Source organism: Ursus americanus, chromosome 4 (assembly GCF_024610735.1).
Source record: "Ursus americanus isolate L20-20 chromosome 4, mUrsAme1.1.p, whole genome shotgun sequence".
Classification (NCBI taxonomy): Eukaryota; Metazoa; Chordata; class Mammalia; order Carnivora; family Ursidae; genus Ursus; species Ursus americanus.
The window spans coordinates 3,969,211-3,983,971 of record NC_142130.1 but is presented as its reverse complement, the minus strand read 5'-3'; positions in this window follow the sequence as shown (position 1 = coordinate 3,983,971).

The window sequence follows — 14,761 nt, the reverse complement described above, 5'->3', positions numbered from 1 at the left end:
ATGCAACTTTGGGTGTGTAGAACTAGGGAAATGTCCACATCTTATTGCTAAGAAAGAATGATTTCAGGGTAATGCCCTTCAAGTCACCTCAGCCTTCCTGAAGATGGAAGCAGGAATCAAGGTTGTTATATTACCATGAGGTAAGGAAGATGACCATATAAGTGAGAAACAACAGTGGGCAGGACCTCTCTTCCAACGAACAGTATCTTTGCTTAATGTTGAATCCCTATGGTAAGTGGTTGTGGGCATTTGTGAGGTCAAAATCTGAAGTGTTTTGTAAAACCTCTTGGCCATTCACAGATGAGACTAAGGTAGTTGGGGACTCCTAGGCAGTGATTTGTCCACTGTCAAAAATATGAGAAGATAAAAGAGACAGATGAGGTCTCCTCAGGCATTGTCCTTTATCCTCATCCTCCATGAGGATGGCCATCTCTGGACAGCTCAGTGGCAGGGTCTCATTCACAGTGGGGGCATCTGTTCCTCACAGACATCAGGCAGGGAAATGGATTTGGTTCTCTGTGCCAGCCCAGCCACAGCTGAGTGTCACAGCACCCTCTTGTGGTCTCATAAGAGTTTCACTGTCACCAGGCAGGTCATTGTATTTGATAAACCACTGTGAGAGTTTGCAATTGCCTTCATCTGCAACCTCCTAGAAGCAAATGCAGGTCTCTGGTACCATGTGAAGTCATGTGAAGGCATCGTGAGAAAGTGTCCTTTTGCTTAAGAAAAACATGGCTGGGGCTCCTGGCTGGCTCAGCCAGTTAAGCATGTGCCTTTGGCTCAGGTTATGATCCCAGGGTTCTGGGATCGAGCCCGGGCTCCCTGCTCAGCACGAAAGGAGGTAGGGAAATAGCTTAGAACCCACAGAGAATGTGAATAAAGGGGAGTGAAATGGAACTTGGTCTGTGTTTTGCTTTAGCGATTGGAAGTTACTTTTTTCTCAATTGTGATTGTTCTTGAAACAGAAAAGCTGTATTGGTTTTTTTTTTTTACCTTTAATTTTTTTCTACTAATAATTTTTTATTATGATATGTTAGTCACTATACAGTATTTCCTTAGTTTTTGATGTAGTGTTCCATGATGTAGTGTTCCACCCCACCTCATTAGCTGGTACCAAGGTGTGATGATTTCAGACAGCATTTCCCAAAGAAGTACCTCTTGAGTCTCTGTCCTTGTCAGTTCCCTACACTTCCTTACACTAGTTATGTGATCAGTGTGTTTCAAGATAATCCCCACATGTGATTTTTGCTATTTCCTACTAGTCCTATCTGTTTCTCATCTTCTTCTTTTATGGTAGGGGTTGGGAAGCAACCTGTGTGGTGTAGAAAGGGGTGTGGTAGTTGTCTGCCTTCAGAGGACCGAATGCTGCCTAGAAATTGTACTGTAGTTTGAGGTCAATTGTCCATCCTCTGAGTGTCAGGAATTCCATCACTTTACTTTAATGCTAGTCTGTTCTTCAAGCTGTCCTCAGAAATAAGGACGTCATCCATCTAGGGTATACTGGTTTGTGTGTATGTTTTCATTTTAGGAAAGGCCTTGCTGTTCCTGAAAATAATACTGTAGAGCACCCTTTCCTGTTCTTATTGGCCATCAGTCAATCTTTTGTGAAGTATTCGTTTATAAATAGACTTTCTATGGTTGATGAGCAGGAATTCTTTTTTGACAAGTCTTTGTCAGTGTGTGTATTGCAAATCGTTACTTCCCAGCCTGCGGTTCACTTTTTCATTTTCTTATGGTCATAAGGTAAGGAGAAATGTCACATTTTTATGAAGTCCCACTGAATTCTTTTAAATGGTTAGTGCACCCTATGTCCTACCCCAAGATTGACAGGTTCTACGTTTTCTTTCAGAAACTGTCCAATGGGAAGCTACAATCCATCTCAAATTTATAAATTGCATTTTAATTCTAATAAGGTATTTATAGACTGTTTTGGATTTTCTATGTACACAATCGTATTATCTGTGAATAGTCACATTTATCCCCTCAATTCTTATACTTTTTGATTCTCTTGCCCTCTAACACTGGTAAATTCTCCAATGCAACTTTGAATAGAGCAGCATTGTTTGAAGATTTTAATATACCTTTCTCAATATCTGACAGAAAAAGCAGACAAAACATTGGTAACAAAAGTGACCTAATTGACATATAGGGAACATTCCATAATAAGTGCAGAATACATTATTTTCAAGTGGTCATAGACGCTTTACCCAAATAGATGATAGGTGGGGCCACGAATCAAGTCTACAAATGTTAAACCCTGAAATTAACTAGATTCTATTCTTAGACCACAGGGGAATTGAGCCACAGTCATAGCGAAAAGAAAACCAGGAAGTCCTTCAATGTTTAAAATTAAACGGAACATTGCTACATATCCTAAGGGTCAGAGAGGGAATCTCAATGCAAATTCTGAACCTTTTCTACATGAGGTCTCACACACAATGATACTTTATTTGTGAAGAGCATTATAATAACCTACACAGGAGTTGAGCCTTAAGTCAGAGTTCTGCCTGCCCCAGCCACACCTGGCAGCCTTGGCCTGTGGTCCCCCTCAGCTGTCCTTTCTGGTGGCCCTGAGCTAAGGGGGTCAACATGGCCATATGGAAATGGGAAGCTCCCCACTCATAGTGATGACGGTGCCCCCTCCCCAGCTGCCCTTTCTGGTGACTCTGAGCTAGGGGGGGTCAACATGGCCGTATGGAAATTAGAAGCTCCCCACTCTTAGTGATGACGTTGCTATCGTATCATCCACACCAGTCCAACAACATGATTTCTGAGTGAACTATGACACAAGAGTGACTTCTTGGCCCTCCTTCAGGTTTTAAATTCATCTGGTGAGTCATCTATTCGAAATATGGATTCAACATGTGTTCTTTCTTCTGGAAAAGAAATAGACCCAATAGCAATTATGGCTTCCTGAGCACCTGTTCTTGAGACACATCATACTGGCTCTTTGTAGCATTCTACCTCTTAAACTTCTCAACTAGGGTGTAGATATTTTAGGCACATTTTCAGGTGGTTAGACAGGGACTCAGATGATATGAGTCACAGAGGATTTTAGTGTCAGAAACCTAAGTGGGATCCCCAAATTGACTCCAAATCCCTTGTTGTTCCATACAGGGTACTATCTTCCTCTTATCTCTGGTCTTCTCAATCTGGAAACCTATCAAGTATCAGGATTTTCTTGTCATGTGGACAAGTGGATTGAATTCAGCGGGCTTTTTCACCTCTGCCCATGGTGATCATTAAGATCATTATCTCAGTGGAGGACCTCTGGGTAAGATACTCAAAAATCCTTAGGAATACAGACAGTATAATATTTTTCTGGTATTAATGTTACTGAAACCAACTATCTTTTTAGTTGATTCAGGCTCTGGTATGTTCAGAGGGTGCTGTAAAACAGGTCTGAAATACTGTTTAAAAACACTCAGCTCAGCCTCTTCTACAAAGTGAGCCAATGATTATAAACATGGCTAAAATATTGCCTTACCTACGATGACTTCCCAGGCATCGTAGTGTTTCTATGGTATGACTGTGACTTACATTAGTCAACATTTGCAGAGAAAGAACTTAGTGCATCCAGGGGGCACTTCATGTTGAAATTAGTTGGTGACAACGAGCTACTGTGTTTTATTCTGCAGTCCAAGGGAATGGTGCCAGACATCTCTAAGGTGCCTAGCAGTTCTATAATTCTGATTTTAAGTGGTCTGTGTGCTTCAGCGATTTGGGCAGGAGAAGGGCAGGAGTCCAGAGACTGTGAACACTTCTGTTACCTGTGCTGACCATGGAGCAGGTAGCCTTCTGTGGGCATCACTTTGATTTCTTGGTATTCTTCTGAAAGGTGCTTTTGTCTCAAATTCCTCCATTTAGGAGCAATTATAATGATAAACGGAATTTTTATCTTATATCATCTGTGGGCCCTGATCCTGGGCTCCCAGGGAAGCTATCCTTTAAGATTTTCCCCAGCTTAAAATGACTGGGCAAAACCTCAGAGCATGGGCCCTATTTCTGCCCCAAGCACATGTTGTACATCCGCTTTGAGTAGAAAACAATAACCAAAATGCCAACATAAAGATAAGAAAAAATAAAGAACCTCTTTGGCTCCTATAAGATTAAAGTCATACTGACATGTACATACTGAAAACATAAGAAAGAGTCTGTCACTTTCTGGAATCTAAGAAGATCCTCATTGTGGTGTGTAACTCTGTATGTAAAACAAAACAGAAAAAAATATATAAGCCTGCCCCAAATGTTCCTTCCCCGGAGCACTCCCTTCTTGGTGAAGATTGTGTCTCCCAGGCAGCTGTCCTGACTTGGGTTTGAAAAAAGGTCCCTTCCTTTCTCTCTAAAATGTTTTTAAAAGTTCATTCACACAATGTTGACAATAACAGTGTTTTCTATTTAAGTGAGAAATAAATGTTCCACTCTAGTTGCATTGAGAATAGGCGAATTGAGGGTTACTTTAGAAGAGTAAGTCTGCTTTCCAGAAAAGGCAAGGTCATTGGTCTATTGAGAATGAAGATAATTACTGCTAAACAACAAGTATGTGTTGTCCCTTCGCCCAGAAACTGACGCAGGTGTGCAGGCTTTAAGTCAGAGGTACCTTCATCTTCCCAGCTGATGGCACTTCTCTACTCTGACTCCAAGACACCCGAGGTTTTGAACGTCAGCATCGGAGTCAGAGAGGCAGCTTGTCACAGTACGCCAGTGTTTAGAGAAAGCACAGGTATGTTTGGCAAAATGTCCTATCTATGTCAGCGCTGGAGGTAAAACCTCTCATTATCCCAAAACCTCCTGGGCTTTTCTCTTTTCTCTAGTTGAGCCACAAAGTAAAATTGAAGTAGCTGTCAGCATTCTGGGTTTGGTGCAAGAATTACTTAGTTTCCCTGCAGGTAGAACTTTGCAGGGGATCACAATTTCTCTGTCCATTTATTGCTTACAAATGTATTTTGACCATCTGTTTCCTAGGAACCCTCTTTTTTAGAACGGGAAGGTGAGATTCACTCTGTGCCTGTTTGTAACATCTAATTTGTTCCTTCATCTAACAGTGTTTATTCAATTGGGCCTAAGATATGGTTGAGTGGCCAGCATCTAGAGTTAGGTGGCTTTATTTCATCTGATAGAGACTTGGATGATGTCATTTGACAAAGGTGATGTTTCATCATTGATTAGTTTATTCATCAGAAGAGCTAAAATTAGGGTGGAGGGAAAATTCAAAATTATTCAAAGCGGCCTGTTCCTGTTTAAAAGTTGAGCTTGACTTTCTAGTTTTACTAAATGTATTATCTCGATATTTTGTGGTGCCATATTCTCTCTGGAGTTTCTTTGGTGGTGGAGTCAGAAGGAGAGTCTGGGAATTCTTTTGGATAGTGGCATGCTGGTGGCTTCAAGGGGCTTGGCGTCAGGAGTCTTGGGTGAATTCTGCAACTGCTTGCCTGACCCTGGGTGCATCTCCCAGAGGTTTTGTTTCCTCTTATGAAATTGCCGGCAGATAATGTTCTGCTTAAAGGGGAACTCTCCCATCCTGTTGGTGAGAATGCAAAGTGGTGCAGCCAGTCTGGGAAACAGTGGGGGGTTCCTCAAAAAGTTAAACATTGAACAACCACATGATCCAGCAATTGCTCTCCTAGGTATTTACCCAATGGATACAAAAATGCAGATTCAAAGGGGGTCCATGCACCATGATGTTTATAGCAGCAAAGTCCACAGTAGCCAAACTATGGAGAGAATCCCAAAGTCCATGCACTGATGAATGGATAAAGCAGATGTGGGATACATATATATATAATGGAATATGACCCAGCTTCAAAAAGAATGAAATCTTACCATTTGCAAGGATGTGGATGGATCTACAGTGTATTAAGCTAAGCAAAATCAGTGAGGAAAGACAAATATCCTATGCTCTCACGCTTGTGGAATTTCAGAAAGAAAACAGATGAACAGAGTGTTTGGGTGATGAGAGAGGCAAACAAGGAAATAGACTCAACCTTGGAGAACAAACTGAGTGTTGCTGCAGGACAGGGGCGTGGGGGGAAGAGTTAAATGGGTGAGGGGTATTAAGGAGGGCACGTGTGATGACCACCTGGTTCTGTATGCAGGTGAGGAATCACTAAATCCTACCCCTGAAGTGAATATTCCATGGCATGTGAACTAACTGGAATTTAAGTAAAAGAAGAAAGGAAAAAGTGTTCTGCTTCATGAAGAGTGAGGTAAAATTGTAGTGAATTGGGCTGTACTATTCTATAGATGATAGTTGTAAAACACCCTGTTGTAGGATACACTAGTTACTTATCACATAAGGAGTCCTCAGAAAGCTACAATGAAAGATTCAGATATCAGAGCATGTTCATGTTCCACTGATATGTTACAGTTTGCACAGGTAGGAAAGCAGGTGGAGAGAAAGGAACAGAAGGGGAAAGTAGGTGTGAACCTTTCATTAGTTAGCATTATAGCTTTCTCATGAAAGCCTTGCGCCAGTGTGATTTTGGAAGAAGAGGAGGAATTGGGGAGCTTTTCAGGAGACTGGGGAGTTCCAGGTCTGAGTAAAGCTGACAGGGGTCCCAGAGGAGAGCTGAATGCATTCTGCAGCAGGGTGTGTTCAGGGTGGGCTCCAGGGGTGGCTGTGGGTCTCCTGGGTGAGAGTTATGACAGGTGAGGGCTGTGTGCAAGTTCCTGGCTGAGGACAAGTGAGGCACAGGCGGAGAGCTGGCAGAGAACCTTCTTCTGGGCCACCAGCCTCACCCAACACACAGCCTCATCTTCTGTCTCTATCACTCCAATTCAGACTTCTCCGAAGGTGAGTGAGAACATATCAAGAGCATTCTGAACAGAAGCGAAAGCATGTGCAAAGGCTCTGGGGCAGAAGATATTCAGGTATGTCCAGGAGTAGCAAGATGGCCCTCTGGCCACTGGAGACAGCTTAGGACATGAGCTCAGAGAGGTGACAGAGAGTGACAGAAAGCCATTCCAGGGCTATAACCCGATGAGACACTGTTTCACTGGGCCATCCTGGCGACAGTGTTGAGAACAGATGACAGAGGGTTGAAGATGGCAAGGCAGGTCAATGATGAAGCTTTTCCGGGAACTCAGGCACTGTGGACCAGACAGGTGGCCTTGGATGGAGTTGTTAGAACTATTCTGGGTCCATTTTGACAATGGCGCTCACAGGATTTGCTGATGGGTTAGCTATTAGGAGCAGGAGAACGGAGGTATTGGGGTAACTCCCAGCTGTTGTGGGTTGTCCTGATCAAGGGGAAGGAGAGGGTTTCTTGGGGGGTATGAGGTAGTCTGTGTTCTGCATGCTGAGGAAGGTGACTTTCCCAGTGGATCTGCTGAGGTTTGTGTCTGGGAGAACCTTTCACATCTCCTCCCTCAGCAATGCTCAAGTACAAGTATCCCCCACTTTTTAAACGTTCACAGTAAGACACTGGGCTTTTTTGAAAGAATCCCATTATTACCCAGCTTCAGTAAGATGAAGAGACCTGAAGAGGATTTCCCTCTTATGAAAAAAGGTGAACAGTGAGAATCGCGTTCAGCATTTGTTTTGGGGAGAAGCACGACAGAGGCGGCGTGCACCCCAACCAGCTCCTTCCCCTGGGAACCGCTCTCCGTATCCAGACACCAGCACTTTGAATGGTATCTGTGAGCCTCTGCTGTGCTTTATCTTCATTTATGCTGGGCCTCCATTAGAAACTTGTATCCTGAGGCCTATGAAAAGCCAAAGAGAAGGAATTTTGGAGTCTGAGCACACTGTCTAATTGTTCCGTGTAAATTAATGGCCATTCCTTCTTGACACCATTTCTGCTGTGCAAGGTTTCTCAGAAGCCCTGTACTTTCAAAGAGCAGGGAAACCTATACCCCATGCTGCGGGATTAGTTTTAGTCTCCTGCTGGACAGAACATTTGATGACTGTCAGATTTTCTCACTCAAACATTGAGACTTTGACCACCTTCACCCGTTTCTACCGCCTCATCCCCGAATCTGGCACCTACGAATCTGCTGTCAGGATCTATGCGTTCACTATTTGTTTATTCCACGTGGAATGTACATGAGAGCATCTGGTATTGGTCTTTCTGTGTCTGAGTTACTTGGCCTAAGGCCCCCAAGGTCTGTGTTTCCATGTCTGGTTCTTGTGAATAATGCTGCAGTGAATGTGGGAGTGCATCTTTCTTTTTGAAGCAGTATTTTTGTGTTCTCCAAATCAATACTCAGTAGAGCCATTACTGGGTCATGTGGTAGTTGTCTTTATTTTTTCAGGAACCTCCATACCGTTTGTCACAGTGGCTGCACCAATTTCCATTCCCACCAACAGTGCACAGTGTCTCCTCATCTACACACCCTTGACCCCACATGGTGTCTGTCTCTGGGACATTTGCTGTTCCAACAGTTGTGAGGGGATAGCCTATTGTGGGGTTGACTGATGTTTCCCTGACGATGATGAGTGATGTCGAACAACTTTTTCTGTCTGTTGGCACCTGTGTGCCATCTTTGGAAAGTATCTATTCACATATTCCCCCCATTTTTTAATACAGTTTTTTTTTTATTTGTATGAGTGTTGGGTGTATTTTGGATATTAGCCTCTTCTCACACATATGATTCGCAGATATTTTTTTCTTATTGGGTCCGTGGCCTTTTAAGTTTTTGCTGGTTCCTTTTACCGTATGGAAGATTTCAGTTTGATGTTGTTCCACTTGTTTATTTTTGCTTTTCTTGCCTTTGCATTTGGTGTCCGATCTGAATACTCTTTGCCAAATCCAATGTCGAGAGTCTTAGCACCTGTGTCTTCTTGGAGGTTTATGGATTCAGGTCTTATGTTCCTATCATTCATCCATTAAAAATTTTGTGTGTGGTGTAAGAAAGTACCCAGTTATAATCTTCTGCATGTAGTGTCCAGTTTGCCTGTTACCGCTCACTGAAGAGACAGTCCTTCCCTCATGGCATATCTTCTGCTGCTGTGTCGTAAGTTAGGATCATCTACTTGCGGGTAAGTTTCTGAGCTTTCTGTTCTGTTCCACTGACCTGGTGTCTGTGTTTCTGCCAGTACCATCCTGTTTTAATGACAACAGCTTTGTAATCTAGCTTGAAATCCAGGAGTGTGTTGACTGCACCTTTCTTTCTCCAGGTTGCATTGGGTATTTGGGGTCTTTTGTGATTCCATCCATGTTTGAGGACTGTTTTGTATTTGCTTGAATAATGCCACTGGAATTCAGATAGGGATTTCATCACATGTGTCGATTGCTTTTGGTACAATGGACATGTTCACATAATTAACTCTTCCAGTTAAGGAGCATGGCATATGCATCCACTTGTTTGTGTTGCCTTCCAAATCTTTGACCCATACATCCTGCCCCCCTCGACACACATGTTTTTCATTAGTTTTCTGCCATGTGTTGAGTGTACTATGTCTTTCTCATTTTTGGTTACTTTTATTCCTAGATTTTTTTTTTTTGGTGCAATTGTAAATGGCATTGCTTTTTAAATTTCTCTTTGCAAACGTGTGTCATCAGTATACAGAAATGCAAGAAGTTGGGTCATCTGGGTGGCCCCATAGGTGAAGCGTCTGCATTCAACTCAGGTCATGATCCCAGAGTTCGGGGATCGAGCCCGTGTTGGGCTCCCCGCTTAGCGACGGTCTGCTTCTCCCTCTTTCTGACACTCCCCCTGCATGTGCTTTTTCTCTTCCTGTCAAATAAATAAATGAAATCTGAAAAAAATAAAGACATCAGGTCTCTGTATATTGACTTTATATCCTGCAGCTTTCTTGAATTTGTTTAAACTAACAGTTTTTTTGTGGAATTTTTTGGGATTTCATGTCATTTGCAAATAGTGACAGTTTTCCTGTATGGATTTCATATCTTTCTCTTTTTTTAAAATGATGTTAGTCACCCTACAGTACTTCATTTGTTTTTGATGTAGTGTTCCATGATTCATTGTTTGCATATAACACCTAGTGCTCATTATGACACGTGCCCTCCTTAATACCCATCACCAGGATAACCCATTCCCCCACCACTCCCTTTCTGCAACCTTCATTTTGTTTCCCAGTGTCAATAGTCTCTCATGGTTCATCTCCCCCTCTCATTCCTCCCCTTCACTTTTCCCTTCCTTCTTCTAATGTCCTCCATGCTACTCCTTCCATTCCACATAGGAGTCAAACCTTATGATAATTGTCTTTCTCCGCTTGACTTAATTTCACTTAGCATAATCCCCTCCTGGTCCATCCACGTTGGTGCAAATGGGGGGTATTCATCCTTTCTGATGACTGAGTAATATTCCATTGTATAGATGAACCACATCTTATTTGTCCATTCATCTGCTAAAGGACATCTTGGCTCCTTCCACAGTTTGGCTATTATGGACATTGCTGCTATGAACATTGGGATATAGGTGCCCCTTCTTTTCATTACTCTGTGTCTATGGGGTAAATACCCAGTAGTGCAATTGGTGGGTCATAGGATAGCTCTGTGTTTAATGTCTTGAGGAACCTACATATTGTGCAAAAGTGGCTATACCAGCTTGAATTCTCACAAGTAGTGTAAGAGGGCTCCCCTTTATTCACATCCTCTCTGACTTTTTGTAACTTCCTGTCTTGTTAATTTTTTCTAGATTTTATTTATTTATTCCACAGAGATTGAGATAGCCAGCGAGAGAGGGAACACAAGCAGGGGGAGTGGGAGAGGAAGAAGCAGGCTCATAGCGGAGGAGCCTGATGTGGGGCTCGATCCCATAATGCCAGGATCACGCCCTGAGCCGAAGGCAGACGCTTAACTGCTGTGCCACCCAGGTGCCCCCTGCCTTTTAATTTTAACCATTCTAACTGGTGTAAGGTGGTATCTCATTGTCGTTTTGATTTGTATTTGCCTGATGGCAAGTGATGTGGAGCATTTTTTCATGTGTCTGTTGGCCATTTGTATGTCTTCTCTGGAGAAGTATCTCTTTGTGTCTTCTGCCCATTTTTTGGGTGTCGAGTTTGAGGAGTTCTTTATAGATCTTGGATACCAGCCCTTTATCTGTAATATCATTTGCAAATATCTTCTCGATTCCATAGGTTGCCTTTTTGTTTTGTTGATCATTTGCTTTGCCCTGCAGAAGCTTTTTATCCTGATGAAGTGCCAATAATTCATTTTTGCTTTTATTTCCTTTGCCTTTAGAGACGTGGCTTGCAAGAAGTTGTTGTGTCCAAGTTTGAAGAGCTCTTTTGATTTTGATATGATATAGGAATCCATTATCTTTCTTTCCTGATTGTATTCGAGTCCTCTGTCTTTCTTGGTGAGTCTAGCTAAGTTTGTCAATTTTGTTTATCTTTCCAAAAAAGGCAGCTCTCATTTTCATTGTTTTTGTTTTTTTGGTCTTTTTAGTCTCTGTTGGATTTATTTATGCATTCCTTTTTGTTATTTCCTTATTTCTACTAATTTGGGGCTTTGTTTGTTGTTTTATTTTCTACTTCTTTACCACATAAATCAGGTTGTTTATTGGAGAGAATTCTTAGGGATTGATGAAGGCTTGAATTTCTATGAATGTCCCCCATAAAGCTACTTTTGCTGCATTCCATAAGTTTTTGTAAGTTGTCTTTTTCATCAGTGTCAAGGTACTCCTAAATTTTTTTTTTGATTTCTTCTTTGACTGTTGGTTGTTCAGTAGCATGTTGTTAAATCTCCACATATTTATTTAAGATTATTTAAGTATCTGACAGAGAGTGAGACAGTGAGAGAGGGAACGCAAGGAGGGGGTGGGAGAGGAAGAAGCGGGCTTCCCGCTGAGCAAGGAGCCTGATTCCAGGCTAAATCCCAGGATCCTGGGATCAGGACCTGAGCTGAAGGCAGATCCTTAACAACTGATCCACCGAGGCCCCCCAATCTCCACCTATTTTTGACTGTCCCATTTTTTTCTTGAGACTGATTTCTAGTTTCATATCATTGTGGTTGGACAAGATTTGAAGCAGAAAGTGAAGAGAGCATTCAGATGAAAGGTTTGTTTCCTGGAGGGTTTTCTGAGGGCAGATCATGAGTTCCATGGGACAGAGGAAGGTTTTGTGAGACGGGGGGTGAGGTTAACCTTTGTTAGAATTACTGACTACTACCATGCAGGCTGTGTGCTACTGTTCACACCATATACCTGATGGACATGTACTTCATTAGAAATATTTTCTAGGAGGTGTAGGCATAGTCTTCACTTAAAGAAAGGTGCCATGTGGGTTCATGGCATGACCCCAGGTCAGCAACCAGGATGTATTGTATTGTGGGGGATCAGAAACAGGCTTTCTGTAGGAAGTGACAGAAATAGGGTATGGTGAGCTCCATAACCATAGGTGAGGTCCCGATTGACCCACTGGGTGTTGGGTTCTGTGGATCTGTCTCATCAGGTGCTGTGGAATTCAGGGACACCCTCCTGTCTGTGGATTTGTATGGAGACAGGTTGGCATCAGTGTCTGGCCAGGCACGAGGGTCGCACTGGACCACCACCACAGGTGCAGCGTGCGGGGGAGCCACTGCTTGGTTTCCACAAAAGCTGACCAGGGTCTGTGACCATGATTCCTAGCAGCTGCAAGGGGAGAGGAGACCGGGGGTGGTGCACAGTTCCTAGACTTGTGGTCAGGACTAGTCTGGAGCACACTGAAGTCAGTCACACTGGGCACAGAAGGCACCCAGTCAGTGTAGCTGTGGGCACTGCTCTCATGGTACTTCAGGCCGGATTCATGCTGCCACCTCCTGCATTTCATCATCATCTTCAAGGTCATGTGCCTCTGCTCTTGCCCCATGGTCTCCGGGGTATTGTCCGTCCTCCATCTGGTCCTCATCCCTGATGCCCTGTGCAGTCCGATGCCAGGGTAGCCTTCTCGAGACAAACATCTGGCCCTGATGGAACACTTCCATGGATCTCGTGTGATGCGAGGATGATGCCCTGCCCTGGAAGGGGGCTGCAGGTCCCCAATCAGGAGAGCCATGTCTCCCTTTCCAGCATGGCCTGCCCGCCCCTCAGTCTTCTTCAGGGAAGTTCTCCCCACTTCCTGAGCTGACAGCTCTGAACTTAAAAATGAATGTTATTTTACATAAATCTATGCCTTAGTTCATCCATGGCATGTCTTTCAACCCCGTTAGTGGGTTTTTTCTTTTTTTTAGCAGTTCTGAAGGGCTGTCTGCTCAAGGAGGGGATGACCTGGGTGGGGCAGCTTTCCCTCTCATCTCCCTCAGCATGTCTCTGAGCCCTGGGACCAGCTCTCCCACTGAGGATTGAGGGAACTGAGCCAGCTCATCCAGAGCCCAAGCTGTGTCAGCTCATAGATGGATGCGTGTTGGAGCGGTGGGCAGCTGGCATGGGCAAGGGGCAGGCAGTGTCTCCTTCTCATTCCTTCCCTCCCTTCCTCCCAGAGGTAGCTCAGAGCAGCCTTCAACCCCTACATATCCAGATCCCTTGACCTGTGCCTCCTATGTTCAGCTGATGACCTTGGAGTTTCCCATGGATTCTACCTCCCGTACCCTCTCCTGTAGCAGTTCGTGGATCAGGGGAGGGGTTGGACCCTCTCTTTTTTTGGTCTTCTTCCTGTCCCGCATCATGCCCACCCACCTTTGCATCTTCCATTTATGTGCTTGGAAGAAAGCCCATCCACAGGGAACCTATTAGCCAAATGGATCCAGGCAATGAACATTGAAGTAGAGATCCAGGATCCATAATAAACCTCCTCTGAAACCTGTCCCAAAGTCTGTGACTCTCTCACACTGAAACAGAAACAATAATAGCTTTCTGGACTGTGAAGTGACATGTGTCTCTACTTCCAATCTTGAATGCATAGGTGCTGAGCCTGCACAGAAAAGGACCATGGCTCCCGTGGGATGGGATCCACGGTAAGAACTCAGTGAAATCTGAATTTGAGGCATGGAGTGAATAATTATTGTAGAGTGAATCCTCCCAAGTAGGGCTTATGCACATTGCACAGGAAAAGCTTTTTCAAAGAGGTTCCTGAAAGAAAAATCTTTTTTAAAAATTTATTTTAATTCCAGTAGAGCTAACATACAGTGTTACATTCGTTTCAGGTGTACAGTAGAGTGATTCAGTAATTCCATATATTACTCAGTGGTCGTCAAGAAAAGCGTCCTCTTAATCCCCTTCATCTATTTCACTCATCCCTCTATCCACCTCCTCTCTGGTAACCATCCGTTTGTTCTCTATTGTTAAGAGTTTGTATTTTGGTGTGTCTCCTTTTTCTCTTTTAGTTATTTATTTTTGTTTGTTTCTTAAATTCCCCATAAGAGTGACATCGTATGGGATTTGTCTTTCTCTGACTGACTGATTTTAGTTACGATAATACTCTCTAGCTCCATCCGTGTGGCTGCAAATGGCAAGGTTTCATTCTTTTTGAAGCCGAGTAATACTCCAGTGTGTGTGTGTATGTGTGTCTGTGTGTGTGCATGTGTGTGTGAATACACACATCTATCATCTTATCTGTCAATTTTTCTACAGACACTTGGGTTGCTTCCATATTGTGATATTGTAAATAATGGTGCAAGACACATAGGGGTGCATGTATCCTTTTAAGTTACTGTTTTCCTAGTCTTTGGGTAAAGACGATTAGTGTGATTGTTGGATCATAGGGTAGTTCTATATTTAATTTTTTGAAGAACCTTCATACTGTTTTCCACGGTGGCCATCACAGTTTGCATTCCCACCCACAGTTCGCGAGGATTCCCCTTTATCCACATCCTCCCAACACCTGCTCTTTGTTGTGCTTTGATGTTAGCCATTCTGACAGGTTTGAGGTACTACCTCA